Genomic DNA, 13448 nt, shown 5'->3' on the forward strand with positions numbered 1-13448 from the left:
ATTCAGGATGGTAAGCCTTTGCCTTTCAGATGCCGGAATGCTAACCTGTTCTTTCTTGTCTTTATAGGTGTTGCTGAAGACTGGATTCAGGATGGTAAGCCTTTTTCCTTAGGCCCAGGACCGGATGCAGAAGACACGATGAGCGTTCTGCTGCAGAGGTTGCAGAATAACGCAAAGCAAGATTCATCCACCGGGTGTGGTTTAAATAGCCTCCTGTAGTGCTTAGGTGTCTCCTTCCACAGCCACGCCTAAGTAAGAAAAGAGTTCCTGGTAAGAAAAGAGTTCCTGCCTTCCAGAAGAGTTCCAGTGTTCTGAATCTAGGGAGTGGCTCCAGCCCCACCCAACAGGAAAAGTAGTTCCAAACAGAAGAGGATCAGAGGCTCAACTGGCAGGCAAGTAAGCAGCATGGTCTGCTGAAGGTAAGTCCACCCAAGCATTATGAGCCCGGCGCTTCCAGCGCTGGGACTGGGCATATTTATGAGCCTGGTGCCACTGGCGCCAGGACTGGGTCCAAAAGGTCCCAATTGGGACTGGTTGGCACTCGGAACCTGGGTTATGGATCTGCTTCCAAGGGAGTTGGGAAAACCCTGACCTTTTGGAAGCAGAGATCATGACACTTACTGAAGTCTGCCCTGCTGGGTCCACCTTCTGCCAGTAAAGACTGCAGCTCAGGATGGTCAACAGGATCCAGATCTCCAATGAGTTCCTGGCCTTCCATTAGCTCTTCCTCAGAGTCTAATTCTACCACACAGCGTTGTACCTCCCTCTCAGCCTCGGCTGGAGGTGGAGTTACGGGTGTAACTTTGGACAACCGCGGGGAAGTCCGTATTGGCTGCACTGGAATGCTGGCTGCTGGTTTCGGGATAGAAGTCTTAGGTTGCCCTTTTGCTTCTGATTTCTTGGAGACAGCGGCCGACAATTCCAGTGGAGCAGGAGTGATTTCTTTCTTCATCATCTCCTGGAGAGTACCGTGCATGGTCCTCTCTCTTGCGGGTCTGGTTAGCTCCTGTAACCGTTTACTAGGAGGTCTGGGAGTATGCGATACAACTCCGAGAGTTTTCAAATCGTTACCCAACAGTACGCTGTTAGGCGGAAACCTGTGCAGCTCCCTCTGGGACCACTGCAAACGATTTAGGACTACAGGTGTTGCGATGAACCCACTTGGTAGCAGTCTGTACCACACAGATTCAATTGGTAGCTGTGGCTGAGCAGTCAGACTTCTCTCAAGAAAAGTTGGTCAGTATAGGGAGCATACAAGATAGGGTAATTCTTCGCAGCAAAACGAGTAAACACGCAACCAGGCTTTAGTATAAAGATAGCAAGTTATTTATTAATAACAGAACATCTATGGAAAGTACTAAAGCGAACCACGGCAAACAAATCAAAATACAATTACTCTGCAGAATGGAATAAAGCTCAATCCCCGAAAACACAATATCGACAACTCTAGGTCCTACGGCACCACTTATTTTCAAACAGAGGTGTATACCTCAACCCAGATGACACTCGAATATTTAGTGAGGAAGGGAGAGAAGAGATAGGCAGGTAATGAAGTCAACACGGTTCGTACTGAAGCAGGTAAAAATGCAAGGCAAGAAGGCATTAATCACACTAGATCATACAGTTCGGCGGCCAGGCCCACTCGGTGAGAGGTATGGCACGATGTCCTGGAAAGTTTCTATGGGTGATGCGTTCAAGTCTCAGTTAGCAGTTTGGTTAGCGACAGGTTGAACCAGTTCAGAACAAAGAGTGAATAAAGCTTGGAGGCAACCCAACGGAACGGAGAGGAATCAGATACCTCACACGGACCGATCGATAAGGGAAGCCAGGCGGTTACGGTACCTTGTTGTGGAAGACCACTCCAGCGGGGGCAGTTGTTCCTGGTGGTGGATGCACGACGGGTCTTGGCCAAGAGAAGAGATGCTCTCGTCGTCGAAGAGAAGATGTCCGGTGCACCACCAGGGAAGAAACCAGCCGCGGAGGGCTTCGTCACAAGGCACCACCTTTCGATCACGATGCCGGAGTAGTGGCTATCCGGTTGCCGGGTGCTCTGCACGGGCAATTCGACCACTGCGTCCAGGGCGATCAAAAAGCACAAAGAAGAAGAAGACTGGTTGTTCCCACCAGCCAGGGAAAGAGCCTCTCCGGCAGGGAGATCTCTTCTGTCGTCGGGAGATTGTGAGACGGTTCCGCAGGGCTCCACCGGAGGTGTCGTCGTGCAGGTCGGCTCAGCGTTACCCTCGTCGGATTCTTTAGGTCCAGTGGCGACGTTCCTAAGATCCAGTCCCAAAAGCCCTGCTTTTATGCAGACGTCCCCCATTCATTCAGCCTAGCTTGTCAATCAATACATGCTAAGTGGTGAGCGGGAAGGCTCACCACCTGGGCCAATCACTCCAGAGTGCGACCTGAGTTGGCAAGGCAACTCGGTCCAGGGTGGCTAAACCCCCTCCCACACACCTGAGGTAACCCAGACAGAATGGCGCCACTTTGGAGGGTCTCTGTCCAGAGGCCCGCCAAAAGTGGAACAAAGGGCTCAACCTTTGGTTTAGGAGTCACAGAGAAAAACACAGACGCCATTTTACAACCCGAGTTCTGGCAGAAAATACCACTCGATAAACCTATTTAAGATAAGTAGATCGGTGGTACGTTGGAGATTAACGAAAAACAGTATCAATCTTCAACAATGGGACGAATCCCATAGGGTTATGCTCGGGGTCGAACATAACAAGTAGTTTCCACTGCCACCAGCCAAAACTCGACGAGGAGGGACGGGACAGTGCCCCCTCGAGTAACAGATCCAGGAGTAATCGAATTACCCCTACTAGCACGTCCACAATAAGATGGTTGGTACTAGTTCTGTTAGCAAATTTAGGTCTAGTAAAGCCAATGGTGACTTTACATGCCCGGGGAGACGGTAGTCAGTCCCCGGGTATGGAGTCTATGGTGGGGGGACCAGCTAAGGTGCCCCCGTGTCACGACACGTAGAGTGCGGAGTGACACACATAGAAAAACTTATGAGACCCTATGGAGTAAAAGACCCCATAGCCCATCGAACACATTGACAACTCAAAGGAATCACACACATACATGTCCAAGAGTGAGAGGAAAAGGGTCACACTCTTGGCAGGATGGAAAAAACAAACTCCAGAAATCCAGCAAAGCTGCTGGGGGACTCACTAGGTTAGGAAATTCAGCCTAAACAGAGAATTCTCCCTAACATACCCGTCCTGGTACCTCACTCTGTATTCTGACAGGTATCTTCACAGTCATGTCGTTACACTGGATGAGAACTGGTAATTGGGGAAGCATCTGCACAGGCCCGCCAGCTAACTTGGTGAGGCGTTTGGGTGCCTTAGCAACATCCTCAGCCTGAAAAAACGATTTATCCACCACAGTTATGCTGGCCCCAGTGTCCCTAATGGCAGGAGTCTCCTGACCATTCACCTGGACACTGTCCTTATAATACTCTTTAGTATTATCGGGGATAGAATTATAGACATCTAAATTCTGTTGTTCCCCCAACCTCAGAGATACTAAAGAAACGCTGGCTGAGACTCCAATGGGTTTGTCAGCCAGCAGTAGAAAGTTTCCACTTGCCATTTGGACTTCCTCCTTTGGAGCGAAGGCTAAGGAGACAAGCTGGACCCCTGAAGGTTTACCCTTACATCTGGGATCTCCTTTCACGTGGTCAGTTGAGCCACAAACAAAACATTTACCAAATGCTTTCTGGAATGGTGGCTTGTTCTGACCTCCTTCCGGTTTGGCACCAGAAGACACACTATTCTGCTGTGGTTTTCCTTGTGGCTTACCCTTCTGGTTTTGTTTGGGGCCCGCTTTGGAATTTGAGTTATTAGAATTCTCTTTGGAGTCTTTTTTAGGCTGTTTTCCCTCATCCTTTTTCGGAGTTGCCCCAGAATCCTTATGAGTAGTCCTGTTGGCAACCCATAAGTCAGCAGCCTTAGCTAGCTTACGGGAATCCAATTCCTTCGAATCAGCCAAGTGCTGTCTGAGCTCAGGAGAACAGGCATCATAGATAGACTCCAACATAAAAAGATTCCTCATACCCTCAAAAGTGTTCACTTTGTAACCCTTAATTCATCCCTCTAAGTTTTTCAACCCTTCACTCACCCAGGTAGCCCAAAGGGTACCATCATGCTTTTTGAGGGTTCTAAACCTCTTAAGATACTGGGAAGGGGTCTTCCCGAATCTAGCTATCAAAGCTAGTTTCACACTTTCGTAATCCGTCTTATCCGCCTCCCCCAACTCCATTACCACATCAGTCGCAACAGGAGGGAGCCTAGCAAACAACCAGGGAAGTAAATCATTCCCGGTGATGTCCTGGAGCCCATGATTGTACTCAAACAGTTTCAACCAATCCAACACATCCAATCTCGGTTCATACATACCCACTAATTCCTTTGCATCTGGGGTCTTTTGGGACTGGAGCTCCTAGAGGAACCAGAGGAGAGAGAAGCATTTTCCATAGACAACTTTTTCATCTCTAACTCGTGATTAAGTTCTATTTCCCTGAGTCTTAACTCAGCTTGCTTCTGCTCAGCCTGGGCATTCATCCGTCTGATCTCGAGCTCTTGGTTTCGTTCAGATTGAGCCACGAACCGCTTGTATTCTAATTCGAGCTTCATTTTTTCGAGTTCAAAATAAGCAGGATTACTCGTGGGACCTGGTATGGGCCCCGTAGGTACAGCTGGTAAGGCAGGTAGAGGAGCGGGGGAGACAGTTTCGTTAGCCTCTCCTTCCTCTTCCGCCTCTTCATCGCTATCATCAGAATTACGATTTAGATCAACACCATCACTGTTATCTACATTTGCTGGAGAAATTGGTTCCTCTGAACCAGTACCCAGACTTTGGTTCGCCAGCAAGCTCTCTATTAGTTCTAATTTCTTGCCTCTTACAGGAAGATTCTCTTGCCTACAGAGAGCTCGCAAACTCTCAGTAGTTTCACCTGACAAGGACTCTTTTTTTTTTATAAAGTATTTTATTGTTTTAGACATAATAAAATAATCACAATAAAGCAACAAGCAAACAAATCAACTTAAAGACTGTCATGGTCATTCAGAATCAATGGAGATAGTACCTTAGCATCAGAAGTCGAACGGCTTCCACAGAACGTGCAGCAGTATGTAATACAAATACATGTCCTAATACAAAACAAAACAAAACACCCAGTACACATTCCTCAGGCTGTGGGAGGGGGTTCTCAGGTCGCTCCTTCTTCCCATCTGCCCCATATTTTCAAGGCTTTGTTGGGACAGCCCCGCGCTGAGTAAATCCTATGCTCCATCATAGCGCATCTGTCCATATCTAATTTCCATTGGTCCAGTGTTGGGGAGTCAGGGGCTCCCCATTTCTGCGCTATGTTGCGCTTGATCAGTCCCATCGCCGTGTGTAGGAGTAATGTCTCCCACTTATTAGCCTCCAACTCGCCAGGCACACCTAGAAGCAGAGTCTTTGGGTCCTGTGGCAGGGTTCGATTCAGAACTCGAGAGAGTTCCCTACAGCATGCGTTCCAAAAAGTTTGTATCCGGGGACATGCCCACAGAATATGAATGAAGGTTCCCTCCTCCTCCCCGCATCGCAAACAGTTCGGGTTTGGGGCCCGATTCTAGCCATATAAGCGCGTTCTAGGGTAATAAACCCGATGCAGTATCTTCAACTGCACAAGTCGAAGCCTAGAGGAAATGGCGATTTCTCGGGGGTGCATGAGGACTTGTATCCAGTCCTCTGGATCTATCTCTCCCACATCTGCCTCCCATTTCGCCTTCAGCTCGTTCAGGTCAGGGGTGGCAAAGGAGGACATGGCATTATAGAGGATGGAAGTGCACTTGGTGGGAATGTACGCCGGGAGAATGTTACGCTCTATAGGGGTATAGTCTGGCAGTTGTGTATCATCTGTTAGGTAGGGACTTAGGGCGTGGGCCAGGCGTATATAATGGTATCGTTCCGTATGTGGAATCTGGAATTGCAATTGTAGGTCATCAAATGAGGTCAATCTACCCTGCGTGAGCACATTCCCAACCCTAATAATCCCCGCCTTAACCCATTTGGGCCACGGCTCAAACTTCTGAGTCGCAGCTAGATTATAGTTTTGCCAGAGGGGTTGTGCAGTAGTAACTTTGTTTCCCCACCCAATGAATCGGTGTGCTTGTCTCCACACCGTAATCATGTGTGTTTTGGTTGTGGGTGGGGGGGTTCTCGGGAGGGGTTGATAAAGGAGGGACAGCGGGTCGGTGTTCTGCATGGTGGCTATCTCAGCACGTATGTGGGGCAAGTCTCGGTTTCCGTGGAGAAGATCATTAACCACTACCAGTTGTGATGCCCAGTAGTACGTTTGTAGACGGGGGACTCCTATTCCTCCCTCCCAGATCGATCTCTGAAGTGTGGTTAACGCAATTCGTGGTTGGCCTCCCCCCATATGAGATCTCTAAGGAGTGTCTCCACCTGGTGAAACTCCAGATCGGGGATTCCAAGTGGGGCATTCTGGAGAACGTAAAGGAATCTGGGAAGGGATATCATTTTAAAGAGTGCCGCTCTTCCCATAAGTGTCAGGGGGAGGAGTTTCCAGTGTCGGACATCAATAATGAAGCGGTCCGTGATCGGTCGGAGATTGTGTTGTATATAACTTGATAAGTCCCCAGATATCCATATTCCCAGGTATCGAAAGCCCTGTCGTTCCACCCGATACGGGCACCCCTGGGGAATTGCTTGGTCTCCACCCTTTACCGGAAAGAAGACTGATTTCTCCCAGTTGATTCTAAGTCCGCTAAGTTCCCCAAAGCGGATGAGCAGTTGTGTTACAATGGGGGAAGATCTTGGTGGGTCACCCAGATATACGAGGAGGTCGTCTGCGTACAAGGACGTACGATCCTCGTGACCCTCCGGCCATCTGAATCCTTTCCAGGCTGTGTTTTGGCAAAGCCAAAGAGCCAGTGGTTCAATAGCAAGGGCGAATAAAAGAGGGGACAGTGGGCATCCCTGTCGTGTACCCCGACCCAGGGGGAAGGACCTGGAGGACCAGCCGTTTACCTTCACTTCAGCTTTGATATTAGTATAAACTAGCTGTACCCATCCCAGAAAGGCCTCTCCGAATCCCATACGGCGCATGACCTCCCAGAGGCAGTCCCATCGAATGGAATCAAACGCCTTTTCAAAATCGACTGCCAACAGGGCCAAGGGTTCGTTTATGATCGGGGATCTCTCCAACGCTAGATGGAGGCGGCGTAGATTCATCCGAGTCGATTTGCACGGCATAAATCCACATTGGTCCGGGTGGATGCAACTAACTGTAAACGGTTCGCTAGTAACTTAGCGAGGATCTTAGCCTCCCCGTTGATCAGTGATATAGGCCTATAGGAGGCACAATCATGTGGAGGTTTGCCAGGTTTGGGAATGACTACGATAGACGCCTTGCAAAGATCTGGTGGAAGGGTCCCCTGATCCCGGGCAGTAAGGAACAATCTGTGTAGAGGAGCCGCCATTTTATCTGCTCCTAACTTTTGCCAAGTTTCGACAGGGAATCCATTCGGACCCGGGGCCTTCCCTGATTGGAGCTGAGACAGCACCTCCGAAATCTCAGCCTCCGATAAGGCAGAGTCCAGTTGGTCTCTCTGTTGTCCCGAGAGAGTCGGTAACGTTACCGCATCTGGGAGGGAGGGATTTAGTGGTGAGGTCGGGGCTCGGTACAGGTCCGCGTAAAACTCTGCGAAGGCCTCAGCGATCCCAGAGTCCGAATGGTAGCTGTCGCCCTGTGGCGTAACTATTTCCCGGACATGGCGTTGTCCTTCGTCCCTCCTCTGTAGCCAGGCGAGCAGTTTACCTGCCTTGTCCCCTAGTTCGTACACCCTCGCTCTAGCCTGCCAATGGGCCTGCTTAGCGTCATCCATCGCTCTGTTCCGAAGGCATTCTTGGGCACGCTGGAGGGATCGATGGGTCTCGGGCGTAGGGTCAGAAATATGCTTAGTCTCCCAGTTACTCACTTCCTCTTCGGCTTTTAGTATTTACCGAAGCCGGGTGTTTCTTTTATGTGTCGTCCAGGAAAGAATCTCACCCCTGAGCACTGTTTTATATGCCTCCCATAGTATCACGGGGTTATCCACCGACTCCTCGTTAATTTCAAAGTATTCGGCAGACACCTCCTCTAGGCGAGCTATCAGCTCCGGGAACCCCAGGTAGCAGTTGTTAAGTCTCCACGTTCTAGGGGGGAGGGGGCCCTGCATACATAATTCAACTGAGAGAGGTGAGTGGTCCGAGATACCCCGGGGGAGTAGAGCTGCGGACATCGCCCTGTAAAGGTCGGTATGTGGCAAAAAGAGGTAATCCAGTCTGGACATGGAGCAGTGAGCGCCGGAGTGGAAGGAATACTCCCTAGCATTCGGGTGTAACTCTCTCCATACATCTCGGAGCCCAAGAGCAGATGTAAAATTGGCCAATCTAGTGGGAGTGTTTGGGTTGCGATTTCGGAGATGGGAACGGTCCACACTATCATTCATGGTGTCATTGAAGTCTCCCCCCAGAACGAGTGTATCAGGGTGGTGTTTCCCTATAGGGGTAGTGAGGTCGTCCAGTAACTCCTGTCCCAGCCCAGGTGGAGAGTAGATTGAGGCGATAGCCACCGTCTGACCCCAGATCGTTCCCATAACGAACACGTATCGGCCCCTCCGATCCCTTTCAACCATTTGCTGGACAAATGGGATGCGCTTGTGTATCAGAATGAGGGTGCCCCTGGAGCCCATTGTATACCCCGCCTGAAAGGCAAGTTGGTAGTTAGTCCTCTGAAAAAAGGCACAGTTTGATCCCGCCAGGTGGGTTTCTGTCAGAAGGGCCACATCAGGGGAGTGTCTGTTTAAAAATTGTCTGAGAAGACGCCGTTTGATTCCCGACCCCATCCCATTCACGTTCCAAATAAGGAATTTCAGAGATTTAGTGTGTCGTATGGGTGTCCAGTTAATCTGTGCGGAGGATGCTTAGTACACATAGTGGGACTGTCAAGGGTGTAGCAATCAGTAAAAGAAGGCGACATGGTATCTGCCTGTATCAAAAGAGCAGGGGTGTTCTGTAAAATAGAACAGAGCGCCTTCAGCCAGAGATAATGATTCGCATGACCTACGAACACATGACAGTCTTGAAATAACAAACAAAACTTTAAACATTCCCAACTCCCCCCCACCCTATACTCCACCCCAACACGAAGTACCTGTCGCCCCAACATAGCTGAGCCTTCAATTAAGGTATCAGCTCAAAAGCCAGACCCTTGGACAGGGTCTAGATAAACAAGAGAGAGAAAAAGAAAAAAGGGGAAGGGGGGGGAAATGGAAGGGAGAGGGAAAGGACTTAGCTAGGGGGGGGGGATGAGAGCCTCCTCCAGAGTTCCTTCCCTTGCGCCAATGTCAACATCTTCCATGGTGGACTATTTATGCGTGGGGCTCAGGAGTGCGAAAGGTGCACACCCCCCTGTCAGAGCATATCTCCTAGGCCCCAGGGGCAAGGGGCAATGCTCTGTTTAGTGTTCTTCTTGATCTGCCACTGGCTCCAGGATCTCTTGTCCTTCCCGTTCTGGGTGCCCCCTCGGGGAGGCTCGCCTAGGCCTCGGCCGGGGTCTTCCTCTCGGTCTTCTTGGCCTTGCTGTCCAGTCGCCTTCTACGTGGGCCTCCGCCCATTTCCATGCCTCTTGCGGGTCACTGAAGTGAACAGTAGTTCCTTTATGATAAATCTTTAGTTGGGCCGGGAAGAGCAGGCCGTATTTCACATTCAGTTGAGCCAGTTGTCTCTTGAGTGGTTCAAATGATTGTCGTGCCCGCTGCACTTCTCGGGTATAGACCGGGAAAAAGGCGATTCGGGAGCCGTTATGGGTAATCGACCCTTGCGATCGTGACAGTTGCAGGAGGGCGTCCCTATCTCGATAGTTGAGTAGGCGGGCGATAATAGTACGTGGCGGAGCACCCGGGGGTGGTTTGCCCGGCGGCATCCTATGAGCCCTCTCCACTGAGAAAAACTTTGAAAAGGATGTGGCCTCGAAGATATCCACGAGCCACTGCTCCAAGAATAGTTCCATGCATTGTCCCTCTTCCCCCTCCGGCAGGCCCAGGATGCGGACGTTGTTACGGCGGGATCTCCCCTCTCCATCCTCCACCCTCGATTCAAGGGTTTTAAGGCGGTTCAAGGCCTGGGACAGTTGACGATTGATCCCGCCAATGTTGTCCTCCACCTCAGAGATGCGGTGTTCCGCCTCTCCGGTTCTGGAAGTTAGTTTCTGCAGGTCATGGCGCAGGAAGGAAACATCTGCCGCCATACTGTCTATTTTGGTCTCCATGGAGGATCGGGAACTAGCAATGGCCGCCATTACATCATGTAGGGAAAGAGGGCCGTCCCCCGTGGGGGAGTTCAGTCGTGTTGCTGGGCCCACCGGGGCCGGGGTAGTAGCGACAGCAAATTGGTCCATACTGCTCTGTGTGGATGGTTTTTTCTGCCTGTCTTTCCCCATGGCTCCGGAGACCGTGGAGCGTCGGGCACAGTGGGTCGAGTGATATTATTTATACCCAGTTGAACCCACTTCGGTGTGTGGTGTTGCAGGCCTGCAGCGGATCAGATGGAGAGCCGCGGGTCCCCCAGAGCGTCCTCCAACCGGCTAGTATGTATTCTGGGTAGTAGGGACTCGGCGTCCTGTATTGGGATTTCACGGGGCCTCCAGAGACCGTACAGGCCTCCTTCGTATCTCACAGTCCCTCGCTAGGTGGTGGTCCCTTTATGTCCCCTACGCGGCACCCGGTTCCGTTTTCCGTGTGGAGCGGGGGGGGAGGGGGAACCCACCTACCTCTAGCGCGGCCAAGCCGGGTCGCTGCTGTCCTCCGCCGCTCGGCGCTGGGACGAGATGGCCCAAGAATGGGGGGGCCGCTTGTCACCGGGCTCGGGTCTGTCCAGGCGTCCTCCGGGTGCCAGCAGGTTCAAATGGTGTCCGCCTCGTATACCGCTTCACACCGTACCACGAGCCACAGTCATGCGCTCAGGCCCCGGCGGCCATCTTGATCTTGCAGTTCGGGCGGCGCCACCGGCCTTCAGCAAACTGTAGATTTAGCCCGTCGGGTGGACCGTTAGGTGCCCAGATTTCAGTCGATCCTAGCCCACAGCTTCACGGGCACAATCGCGGCGTTGATATCGCTCGAAATCCCCAGGAATCAGGATAAAAGTACAGGATTGTATCAGCGCTCACGGGAGCTCACTCGGCTCACGTCCGCATCGTTCGCGCGCTAGCCACGCCCCTACCTGACAAGGACTCTTGACTGTAAGTTTCCATCGCAGACATGTTTTTGAAAGTTGCTTTTTTTTAGTGCTAAGCTTTGTGGTTAGTTATCCTAAAGTGTCGAAAAGCACTCTAAACTGTATACTCGATACAAATCCCACCGCTGTACACCAGTGTTAGGCGGAAACCTGTGCAGTTCCCTCTGGGACCACTGCAAAAGACTTAGGACCACAGGTGTTTGGCAGTAAACCCACTTGGTAGCAGTCTGTACCACACAGACTCACTTGGTAGCTGTGGCTGAGCAGTCAGACTTCCCTCAAGAAGAGTTAAGCAGTATGTGGAGTATACAAGATAGGGCAATTCTTCACAGTAAGACAAGCAAACACGCAACGAGGCTTCAGTGTAAAGATGCCTTCCTTGGTGGCATGAGCGGTCGGAAGCGGCTGACACTCTGTACACCTGTGGCTCGTTGGTGCAGATTCTCAGTGCGGCTTGACTGCGGCTTGACTGCCGGTGACGAGCAAAGCGTGTGTGTGTGTGGGTCCTTTCCTCTAGCAGGAAATCTCAGGACGTCCCAGGACCTGACAACCGTTGATTTTTCTCGATCAGATTTTGAGCAGGCGGCGGCGTCGGAGCGAAGAGTGGAGAATGAGCTCAGTGCGGTCTCGATAGATTTTGTGTATTGAGGCGTATCCGCGCACCCGCGAGGCAGCAGAGGCACAGAGGTGGGTGTCCGCGGCGGCCTGAAGCAGCCTGCGGCTGCGAGCCTAGCGTTTTTCCAGCGATTCTCACACACCCGCGAGCACAGAGGCACAGAGGTGGGTGTCCGCAGCGGCCTGAGGCAGCCTGCGGCGGCGACACCCGCTATCTCCAGCGACTTCGCGGAGATAGATTATTACGTTTGGTGGGCCACGTATAAGTGCTAGTATCAGTGCTGGAGGGTCTACCGACGCATAGCCAACTTGCCAAACTAGCGGCAGCCACCCTGATCTGATCCACAGACACCGACAGCGAGGTCTGTATTATTTGCACCATCGGTGCCTTTCGCATTTTTTTTTTTTTTTTTTATATGTTATTCCACAGACAATTGAGCATGATAACTGTCTGGTAACAGTTGGCAACTGTCTGTGCTTGAGCCCAAGGTAAAGTTAATTTCCTCCTCCTCCATCAGTACCTGAGTATGAGCCTGAGCTTGCTGGAGAGACAGTGAGTGAACCGGGGCTCGGGCCTGTACAAAAATATTGATACCGATACTGATAAAGGGCAATAGGTTCAGGATTCGAAGGGTAGTAGTACAGAAATTCTTATCCTGTATGTGGTGGGCTGTTGTCATTTAGTATTAGACAGCAGTGGTCTCTGGCCGTAAGCCCCTTTATAAGTCTCCTTAAACAAGAGCCCCAGAGATTACTGGAATTTTGGAGCCTAGGCAATTTGGAGTGGACAGCGGAAAAGAAGTGGTTGGGGCCTGGTTTAGACAATATAAAGTAAAAAAGGGGGGAGACTGTGGGAGATTTTACTCCTTTGATCCCCCATTTTTCTTTGGCCTAATTCTCACAGTCAACGAAGGGGTAAGAAATGGCCCGCTACAATTTAAGCAGTGGACAACATGTTGACGATCTAAGAGCTCCAGAGTGGGATGGTTCCTATATTGAAAAGACCCTGCATGAGGATGTGAACCCCGTAAGTTCTCAAACTCCGATTGCCTCGACAAGAAATAACAACATAATAGAGGCACAAATTCATCAAGAACTTCAAGTGGATAAATTAACAGAGGGAGAAATTTTAAGGGACTCAACAAGGAACACCCCATTTAGACAGGTGAAAGATTTTACTCTGACATCAACTAATATAAAAGGGACTATTGATTATTATTTTCAGAAATCTGCACAAGAAAATTTAAATGGACCTATGCCACATTCCCTAAAACTTTTAAATCAAAACATCAATTTACAAACGGAGATCAGTGGATCTGAACTACTCATCCCAGTTATGGAACTTTCAAGGACCCCAAATCATCTGTTGAGTTCGGCGCAGAATATACAACCGCATGAGGAAAGATTAAACTCAACAGTGGTATCGAGAGGGGATACGGTCGAGTCTGATGGAATTTTACTGGACCAACCGGTGCAAATACCAAGTATGACACAGGGAAACAAGAATCAAGACCCAAATGATGGTGACTCCTCTCGCTCGG

Source organism: Ambystoma mexicanum, chromosome 1q (genome assembly GCF_040938575.1).
Source record: "Ambystoma mexicanum isolate Mex_15411 chromosome 1q, UKY_AmexF1_1, whole genome shotgun sequence".
NCBI classification, from domain to species: domain Eukaryota; kingdom Metazoa; phylum Chordata; class Amphibia; order Caudata; family Ambystomatidae; genus Ambystoma; species Ambystoma mexicanum.